The sequence below is a fragment of the Bombyx mori genome, chromosome 25 (genome assembly GCF_030269925.1).
Source record: "Bombyx mori chromosome 25, ASM3026992v2".
Classification (NCBI taxonomy): Eukaryota; Metazoa; Arthropoda; class Insecta; order Lepidoptera; family Bombycidae; genus Bombyx; species Bombyx mori.
In genome coordinates, this window is record NC_085131.1 from 6,348,095 (window position 1) to 6,358,873 (window position 10,779).

Consider the following 10,779-nt stretch of genomic DNA (forward strand, 5'->3'; position numbering starts at 1 on the left):
AAATATTAAAGTATAAAAGTATTATAATTCAAGTCACCCGCTTGTTATTTCAGGCGATATAATTTACTTTGATTTTGTTTAATGACTGAGAAACTATCTTGTAAGTTTATCCTTTTTTGTCCTTTAAGTATAAAGGCGACGCAGAGTTCCTTTCTGAATAAATATGTTGAGATTGTTCATCATCACCAACGCTATTCAATAATGTAAATTAAGCTACGTTTTCGTCAGATGATAATATACTAATTTGTATAGCGTGATTCTGTTCGCGGCGGCCACAGGTGTTTTCATATTATTATCATCTCTGTCGTATCACGATTATCTTATCTTCAACTAATGGCCGTTACATGTAGGTTGTACAGAGTTATTCAACAAATCGATTTCACTTTTATGTAATTGAAAAATGTTTTAAGTGTTTCCGATTTGTTTTTATTTTTCGGAAATCTTGAATCAAATTTGTCTTATGGCTCTGTCTTATCGCGCTTTGAAATGAGTTTTACATCCGCTCAACGGTCTTAACGTTAAGCCGAAATTAGCGTGCCATTTTATTTGGATGTCTTATTATGTTTTGATGGTGTTTATAAATTAATTAAAATCTACAAATGTATTAAAAACTAAAGCTAAAACATTTGAATACGGCTTCGAAATTTGACGACGCAGTTTTCAAATGTTTGTAGTTTTTCGTTAAATAAAGAACAGAATATATTTTCAAATCTTACTTTTATTCTATATTCACATTTTTTTGTATTCTGTTGTATAAAGATCGTCACGTAAATCTAGAAAATCTCAAAAACTACGCTTTATTCCTTTCGTGATTAGTCCAGTGCCTTATGTTGTTACATTTTAGTCTTCGTTAGAACTGGGAGCATCTTGAGAGCGTTTTAATATTTTCGACAACGTTGTTCATTAATAGCTTCTCATATTTTCGAGATCGAATATGTATAGTAGGGTCCCATAATCATCTACTCAATCAGTGCGTAATCAATAGTGAGAGTTCCTTCACTATCGCATGGAGGCCCTTCCCTTCCCTATAGCGCAGCCGTTGTTGTTACAATACAACAGATCTATCTCGAAATTAATATCTAGCACCTCGCAGATTTGAATATGATACGTTGAGGTGATAAAATATATACAATTTATTAATGGCCGATAATTTTAAACCGCAGCGAGGGAGATACTGTGCTTTATTTTTTTCACGTATTTTGAAGGAACAATCGTATTTTTGTAGCTTACATTAAGCTAGTAATAATGTTAAGAAGAGGTTTGGGGATGTTGGGTTAACTTCGTATCGTAGGAATCTGTGTTCTTGGTGCGAGTTTTTGAACGTTCTCGATAGCGTAAAAGTTAGCTTATATTTGTATGGAATGGGATCGTTTGCCTACGTTTGCCGTTAGGGGCGCTGTTCCAACTGCACACAAAATTGGGTTAACTCTTACGCTATCGAGGACGTTAAAAAACTCGCACTAAGCATACTGTTTAGCGTTTGTAATGATATTATTCGCTATAGGGAAAGTAGAATACGTATGTCAAGCGTCTCTACCTGCTCGGGTCGGGTCCCGTTGCGTGCAAGGTGTACTGCACCCTACACGCACACAGATGCGCTCACGCAGACTAAAACCACATAGGGTTGACTATTCTTTGTGTTTCCTATCACAAGTGGAACTATTTCTTTCTCGTCAAGTTAGCCAGTGAGAAGCTTATTATCGTTTTTTGTGAGACGATTTTTTTTTTTTTAATTAACAAGACAATGTTGTTCATATCACATGTCAACATTTTTATTTGATTATTCTCTTCCTAAAGCGTTGAGTAAATTTACATTGAAATATACAAAAAACTCACAATCGTCTGATAACGTCAAACGAAATGCCTAACAGAGTATTTTTAGAGAAGCAGTCAGCCCTGAAAAACGTTGCCACGCAGATGTCGCCCCTCCACCCCTTCGCCCTCTGATCTCCGATAGTGCACCGAACCTCGGCTGCAACTAGTTCGTCAGATGTTGATCGACACATTTTTTTGTTGTCGGGCGAGCGTCCCGAGGCGAACTCTTCTAATGTAACATTACTACTGATAGTTCGATTTTTCGCTTAACTTGTTTTGAGGGAAGTTAATTGGCTTATAGAGCAATGTTTTATCTGGTCTTGTCGTATTTTTTTAATCGTTATTGTTAATGTGAAAATTGTTTTATATGCTAGATATTAAAAAAAAACAGAGAAAGCAGCACTTAGGACAGACGAATAAAAAAAAAAACAATTGATTTATTGACGTGACTAAAAATCATGTTGTTTACTTTCCAAGACGTCATGAGAAAACAGTAAAGATATAGTGGTTGCCGGAGCCCATAGACAACTACAACGTAAATGCCGCCACTTTTCTTGAGATAAGAGTTGTAAGGACTCAGAGTTGGAACAGTACAACGGCTGCCCCACCCTTCAAACCGAAACGCATTACTGCTTCACGGCAGAAATAGGCAGGGCAATGGTACCTACTCGTGCAGACTCACAAGACGTCCTACAACTAGTAAATACGCAAATTATAATTTTGCGGATTTGATTTTACGATGTTATTCCTTCACCGTGGAAGTCAGTCGTGAACATTTGTTAAGTACGTATTTAATTAGAAAAATTGGCACCCGCATGCGGTATTCGAACACCGTTGCATCGCTTGATACGAATTCACCGGGCGTCTTATCCTTTAGGCCAAGACGACTACTAAAAGATATCGAAATGTTCCAAATAACAATAAAATAATGATTACGAAATTAAATTTCAAAAACATTTTCAAACCATATCTGCCAATGAATAAGTTTTACGCAGTAAATATTCTATATATTAATACGTGAAGCAAAAACTTTGTATCCCTTTTTAAGAAAATTGCGCGGACGGAGGAGGATGAAATTTTTCACACTTATAGAGAATATAGAGAAGAAGTGCACAATGCTATTTTTTTTTTTAAATAATGCGTAAAATATACATTAAATCAATAAAGAAAACATTACACACACTACATACCATGTATTTGACGCACACATGCATGCATACTATTTATTGTCAAACTTTTGTTCTTGACGTCTGTTGTCAAATTGAGAATAGAATATGTTAATAGTGTAGTCTTGGCGAAATTTGTGATTATAGAAGTATAAAATACAATCATAATAGTGTACAAACTTACAATTTCAATTAATTAGAGTCGAATTTCGACTACAGCGGTAACTCTAGTTTTTTTTAATATTTAAAATATATAATTAATTAATAATGAAACTAATACGAATTTTAATTTATTCCTCTCACATAAAACACAAATCTCGCAGATATCGGCAGCGGACAACGGAATTACTGTAATTATATCATAGTACCTATATATAGGGCTTATCTTAGTTTTGTTATTAAAATTTACATTTGGTTTGTAAACCTATTTGATTGCTACCCCGAATAACGAAAACAAGGTCTTCTTTTATGCATTATTTGACTGGAATTACTTCAATATCCATTAGGTAGAACGTGATTGACATTTAACCTCGCATTGTTTACATCGGGCGCCTCGGCTATATTTATCCGGGTAATCTGTACTTCTCCTGGATGCATAACGCTTAGGTATGAATTTCAATAGCACCGGAGAACGACTATGGCCTTCATTCGTTAGATAACACAAGCGACCGGGTAGGCGACTGATAAAATGATAAAGACGCGCATTACCGACGCTCTCCATAGAAACGCAAATACACTGTTTAGTATTTTTTTTAAATCAAAACGCAGCTGCTGTGATACTCGCGTAACATGTTAGAGATATTTGATAATAGAATTATAGTACTTGAGCTTATGACCACGACCACTCTGTCAAGAGTGTACGATTAGGAAGAAGACTTGAGCATATATAAGTGTTTGTAAGCATTTAAATTACAGGCAGCGGCTTGGCTCTGCCCCTAAGATTGCTGACGTCCATAAGCGACGGTAACCACTCACCATCAGGTGGGCCGTATGCTCGCGTGCCTACAAGGGCAATAAAAAAAAATCGGCCTTTTTACGCATATTATACGAAAGAAATAAAATTGCAATGAAGGGCTTTCAAGGCTGTTCCATCAAACGTTCATCCATTTTATTCAACCAATAACTATTACAATATTTACGACGATGCCATAATAGAGAAGCCGTTATGCGCGATTATCGAAACACTATGAATTATTTGTTAACATTATATTATATCTATTATTCGCGGTTTCGTTCCCGTTAATGTAAATACAAAATAAATCTCCCAAGAATAATACTTTTTCGTGGATGAAAGCTACGTATTTTTTTGTAGTCCTGACAACGTAAAGCTAAGACGTGAAAGCTTAAAAACCGACAATGTCACTTTAACATTTATTATATTAGTATAGAATATTTAGTCAAGATTGCAATGTACTAAAACAGAAAAATGTTTAACAAAATTTTCAAGGTTACGTTCCTTACATTAAAAGTATTGCAAAAGTGAAATTTCATAGAGATAGATAGTATTGTGGGCCTTTGAGGAAATAAAAAAGTCAATTAGGTACCAATTATAACTTTAGAGACTCCAATTAGTAACTTTACTTATTCCATAATTTAAAGGTTTAATCCAGTATTTTGTTAAAAATTAAAACCGATATACTTCCTCGTCGCTTTCTTCATTGCTGAAGGTCGTATCCCTGAAACTTGACCGTGGCCTGTCTCGTGAGCTGTTTCCATCTCGTCCGGTCCTCAGCTTCTCGAATGGCGGTTGCGACTGGCAACCCAGTTAGAGCGGTTACTTGATCACACCAACGGCTAGGTAATCGGCCGCGGGGTCTCTTTCCTTCTACTTTGCCCGTCACAATCACTTTGTCCAAGTTATCTGACTGTATGTCGGCGGGCAATATGACCGAAGTAGCTGAGGATCCTCTGGTAACAGATTGTTGAGAGCCTGACTCGGATGCGAAGCTGATCCAGGATTGATTTATTTGTCTTCTTGGTCGTCCACGGAATTCGGAGCATTCGTCTCCAGCACCACATTTCAAATGCGTTTATTTTCTTGCGCTCGGATGCCCTAATGGTCCAGGACTCTGCCCCGTAGAGAAAGATTGAGAAAACTAAGGTTCGGATGAGTCTCATTTTCATGACGTTAGAGACTTTCATACTCCACTCTACGGAATAGGTCAGCAAGTTCCGTCTCAGATGACGCGAAAAGCGTGGTATCCGCATATCTCAGATTGCTAATTTTCATGCCACCGACTGAGATGCCCCCCTCCCACTCCTCTAAGGCTTTACTCATTATATATTCTTCATACACATTGAAAAGAATAGGAGAAAGTATGCACCCCTGTCGCACACCTTTTTCCGGCTTAAAAGGTCCCGAGATGACATCATTCACTCTGACCATAGACACACCATCCTGGTAAAGGCCAGCGATCAATGATACTAGATGATGAGGTACGCCCATTTCCCGCAGAATTCTCCACAAACAGTCCCACCGAACACAATCAAAAGCCTTTGTGTAATCTATGAAACACAAGAGTATTGGCATGTTAAACTCTCGACTTTTCTCAATGATTTGCCTTACATTTACAATTTGTTCTCGTGTTCCTCGACCCTTCACAAAACCCGCCTGTTCACTAGGGATCTGCCATTGAATATAGGATTGTAGTCTTCCGTTAATTACATAAAGCATTACTTTACTAGCGTGCGATATTAATGCCACTGTTCGGTAATTACTATATGTTCGCGTTGATCCTTTCTTGTGTAGTGGAATAAGCAGAGATTATTTCCAGTCTTTGACCCATTTGCCTGTCCTCCGTACCTGGTTACACAAATCAAGCAGCAGCTTAATTCCTCGGTCTCCTAGATGCCTAATACCATATGCCATAATACCTATTCCTCAGCGGAAATATGGAACCAATATACACATGTGTATGTTGTATGTATGTGTGTTAGCGTTAGTTTTGTTTCTTTCTCGATCCCGCTCTCCTCGATAAACTCACTAAGCTTGATTCTTTAATTACATTTGCCATTTCGGTTTTGAACCATATGCTTCTTTTTATTTTAATCATAAGATCATACCTAGTTCCGCAAACAGGTCATATCGCGCGACTATATCTCAGTACCGGACTTAACAACGAACAAAGCCGTTTTCGGCTATATCTACTAGACTAGATTTCTTCTAGACATTATTTTAAAGAACGTTTTTCTATACTGCGGTTCGGTCATCTACTAACAGAGGTTTTCTAAGATAAAGCTATCATGCGTTATCTCGGAGCTAACGGGAAGGTACCTAATATTTATTTCTCCGAAAACCAGTTCTCAATACTCCAGCACAAAATTTTTATATGAAAATTTATTATAATGTTATTCTTATGCGTTTTTATGAAATGTATTATAATTGTGTGCGATCATATATAATATTTTATGCGCTTCACGAGATTCTATCAATTTGATTGTTATCTTAGGTGATATTCCAAAAATAACCAATTTTAATGAATTTAAAAGGCAAAAATCGAGCGTGTGTTAACGTAGGTATATTAATGAAAATTTAATTATATCTATGCTTATTTTAACAAGAGCATAAGAAAGTAAATCAATGTCATTCAAACGATTATTGAATTGCCTATTTATTTCTATTCTATAGTGTATCTACCTATAGGTTCATAGTTACTAGTGCTTGTCCATGATCGAAATTCGGCCATAATAAGAGAAACCTTAAGATCATATTGCATTTTAGTTTTTGTTATTGACTTTTTTCTTGTAATTATCGGAGTTTCTGTATCTATTCTTTTTCCATTTGTTTTTAAGTTACCATAAATAAATCTCTTCAATAATTAGTAAACAAAAAAATCGGTTGAAAAACGAGAGAACATGGTCCTTATCTATTAAAAAATATTCAAATAAGACTGTGCGATTTTTCTAAAATCAATTTCGTGCTGTAACTTTTTATTACAAGAATTATAACTATCAATGAACTTGTCAATCGATTCTCGATATTACCCTTCAAAATGTAAGACCTCAAATTCGACAAACCGTTTTAACATTATAAGAACTGTGGGTCATACATCATCTACCGTATTCGCCAAACTAATACTCGCAAACGTTTGCTGTTAAGAAAAAAAAACCCCCAAATAAAATGGTAATGGTGTTATGATCTCTCATCAAAATGGGAAAAAATTTAATCTTTTATACAAAGCTTTTGAAATTTAACACTCAATATTGGTTTCCCTTGTATGTTGACCCTTAAACACTTAATAAAAGGTGGGTCGTGATGTCACCTGAACAGGCAAGCATGTAGGTATGTCAATAAAAATCATAAAGTTCGTGATAATAATAGTAATTATCTAATTTGTGATAACTTTTGCTAACGGATATTAATATGTAACATAATATCTATTTATTTGGAAAAACGAAGTATTTTATTGGTTAGGAATCTGATATACCTAATTTTTTTTTTTTTTTTTTTTTTTTTTTATTGCATTGATGTGTGGACGAGCTCACAGCCCACCTGGTGTTAAGTGGTTACTTGAGCCCATAGACATCTACAACGTAAATGCGCCACACACCTTGAGATATAGTTCTAAGGTCTCAGTATAGTTATAACGTCTGCCCCACCCTTCAAACCGAAACGCATTACTGCTTCACGGCAGAAATAGGCGGGGCGGAGGTACCTACCCGTGAGGACTCACAAGAGGTCCTACCACCAGTAATTACGCAAATTATAATTTAAAATTCGGCACAAATAAATAGACAATACAGATAGTGAGTCTAAGTTTAAAGAAAAAAAAAAATTCACTGTAGTAACGAATAACCCTCCCTATATTGATATGAAGATTTGATTTATAAATCACTAGTCAAACCCGATGAAACCTATGAAATTGCCGTTTAGTTTAAGTCGTTTTTTACAAATATTTGGTATCGATGCATCTCGGCCAGCGTAGTGGTAATTTTTCAATACCCTTCTAGAAGAAACCAGGTCTATGGAAGCCGACAAACTCTTCAAAGGCATTTTGTACTGTCTCTCGGGTATTTAATTTTTTCTCAGCCAAGAAGTAATTCAAATTTTGGAAAAAGTAGAAGTCTGTTGACGCAAGATCTGGTGAGTATGATGAATGACAGAAAGCGTCTATCCCTGGATCTTGAGGCTTGCGAGCATAAGGTTCCATTTGGTAAGAAGATGTGATGAATTATACCGGCACTAGACTACCAAACTGTGACCATGATGGGTCTAACCAACATTATGTCTACTTACGATTATCAAAACGAATCCATTTTGTAACGCAGGTGACAATGTGATTTAAAATCCCTTCGTTTCTGTGTCTGCTAAGCAACGCAAGGCATGCCCTAACGCGTTCGTCGCGTTGGCGATCGTTCAGTTCATGCGGCACCCACTTATCAGGTTATTTTACCTTGTCAATTTGACGCAAATGGACAAATATAGTATTGATGCTAACGTTGAAAGCTGCTGTTAACTTAGCGGTAGATTGAGCATCATATCGGTGGAATAGAATATTTGAAATGTATTCAACTGATAACTACTTTTAATAAATGTATCTTTTTTATTTGATTGGCTTTGTTAATTTTAAGTATGTTTTAATGATACTATGTACACATATGGACTTATTGTTGTCTGAAATAAAATAAATCATTCATTCATTCATTCATTAGCTTCTTACCGACCTTTAATTCGTCGTTGTTGACTTCAGTTTTCAGACGAACAAGTAGTTAATTTTTTTAAATCAAAATTTCAGATGTCAGAAGTGTTCAAACCAATAACGAGTCATGCGTTCGTTTGTAACGTTCACTCCGTACAAGTCATTAATATTGAGAGACGTTTGTGCGGCATTGCTACCGCTTATGAAACTCGTATTCTACAATTGCTCGTATATTTATCGTGTGCATATTGATGAAAAAGATAGAAAACAAAACAATCATTAATAAAGAAATCAGTGAATTTAAAAATAGAATTTATTTCCACCCATACAGAAATTACGTTTGAAATGGCCAGTATTTTAAAACGGCAACTTCATAGGTAGGCAAAGAAGACCTATTTAATACATTTTTATTAGAAGATTCACAAAAATTTCGGAGTCGGGAACTGGTTATCCTTACACCAAGCACAATTTAGAGTTAAGAGTCATTAGAGTAGGTATATTATTATGTACTAGACGTTTATCGTACGTATCTCGAAAACCTCTTGTTAAGTGTCTAGCTATTTTTCCTACGTAATTTTCAGATGTGATTAAAGTTTTGTCCGAATCTCGCCTGTGGTCTTGAGTTTCAATAAAATCTGAACTTCAACATTTTATTACACAGTCATTACGCGTTTATTACAAAGGATGTAAAAGTTTAGTTTAGAAGTCGAAGCATTTCTTTCTACTAAGTTAAAAGTGTTTTGTTTAAAAATAGGTTAAGGATTAGAATGTATGGTTCGTCAGTCAAATTTTACGGGTTTGCCCGAGATTTGTATCCAATTCTTTATTTACATAAATTTTTCGAAAAGCCAGTGAAATTTCCTTATTTAATTTCCACTATTAATATTAGCTTTCGTTGGTTATTTATTAAGCGGAAACGTTATCAGATGTCTTGAGAATTAGCGTTTGTATAATTTGATAGTTACTTATCTACTTGTGTCGATAATCATGATTTGTACTTAGTGTGAGACACACGTGATCCAGTCATTACGTCACTGGCTTTGGGGCTGATTCAATTACATTGCGTGCACAGAGAGAATCGGTTAACCAGAGAAATGCAATTTTGTTGGAAAGTAAACATAATCGTAAACTTTTGATTTATTGGCTTTATCTTTTCGTCACTCGCCAGCGACGACCAGATGATTAACGGCGCAGTGAAATTATTGCGAAATGATAAATCGACATGAACGTTCCGAGTTGCCGGTTAAGAATTCCTAAACAGATGTCTAAAAATAGCGTATAGCATCGTTGAGTACAGATAAAAAGCTACTTTGCAGCATTACGCGTTGTCTGAAGGTGCGGTCGGGTCCGGAGTGACTGCGGCCGAGCCATTACAACCCGCCCCGAGACGAGACCACTCGACTCAGGTAGCGCCGGGATAAAAAAACATACTTAAAATGGAACGGACGCGGTTTCACCTAGATACCGCGATCGCGATCGGCCCACTGAACGATTCCATCGATTACGATACCGAGAAAACGAAAAACATATATTACAAAGAAAACCTCATATCGTCATCGTGTTGTGATTGTGATTCAGTTGACGTCGCGTATCTTCGTTTCGTTGAGCCTGACTAGTTTTAATCACCCATTCACATCACACGTTCGATAATAATACAAACGGACCCTAACGTTCTATGAATGAGCTTATAACATGTAAATTCGTCGCTCACAAATCGCGACACGGGCCGGAGCGTAGGCGTCGGGACTTGAATGAAAATAAACATATACGGCGGAGGCGCTTACCTCTCGATTTTAATTATTTTATCCAGATTAGCGATATGTACGGGGCACTCGGTGAAACGATTATCGAAGCGAGATCACACTGAACTGGCGAGCATAACACTGTGATGGGACGCGGCGCGATATAGCAGCTGACAGCAGTACAAGCCGGCGGCCGGTTGGTCGAGTACTGTGCTCAGAGTGCGGCGCACACCAGCGCGGGCCCGTAGGTGCGCCCGCGTCGAACGCACACACGCGCGTCTCCATTCAAACACCGTCGCGGCGCCGCGGTGGTGGGGCGGACTTATGAATGGACGTAGTGGAGCCATGTCGTACAGATACCGCTGATAAGGCGCTGTGCAAGCATTACCGGCGATACGGACCCACCGGTATCGAAGT

General features: G+C 37.0%; 1 protein-coding gene across 2 annotated transcripts in view; it reads right to left on the reverse strand.

The window, feature by feature from the left end:
* LOC101745606 (ETS-like protein pointed) overlaps nucleotides 1-10,693 on the reverse strand; it is a 172,085-nt gene extending 161,392 nt beyond the window's left edge. For both annotated transcript variants that reach the window (XM_012688950.4, XM_004924452.5), the window contains exon 1: nucleotides 10,405-10,693. The gene's annotated coding sequence lies outside the window, so the exon portion shown is untranslated. The remainder of the gene's footprint in view (nucleotides 1-10,404) is intronic.
* Between the last annotated feature and the right edge of the window lie 86 nt (nucleotides 10,694-10,779).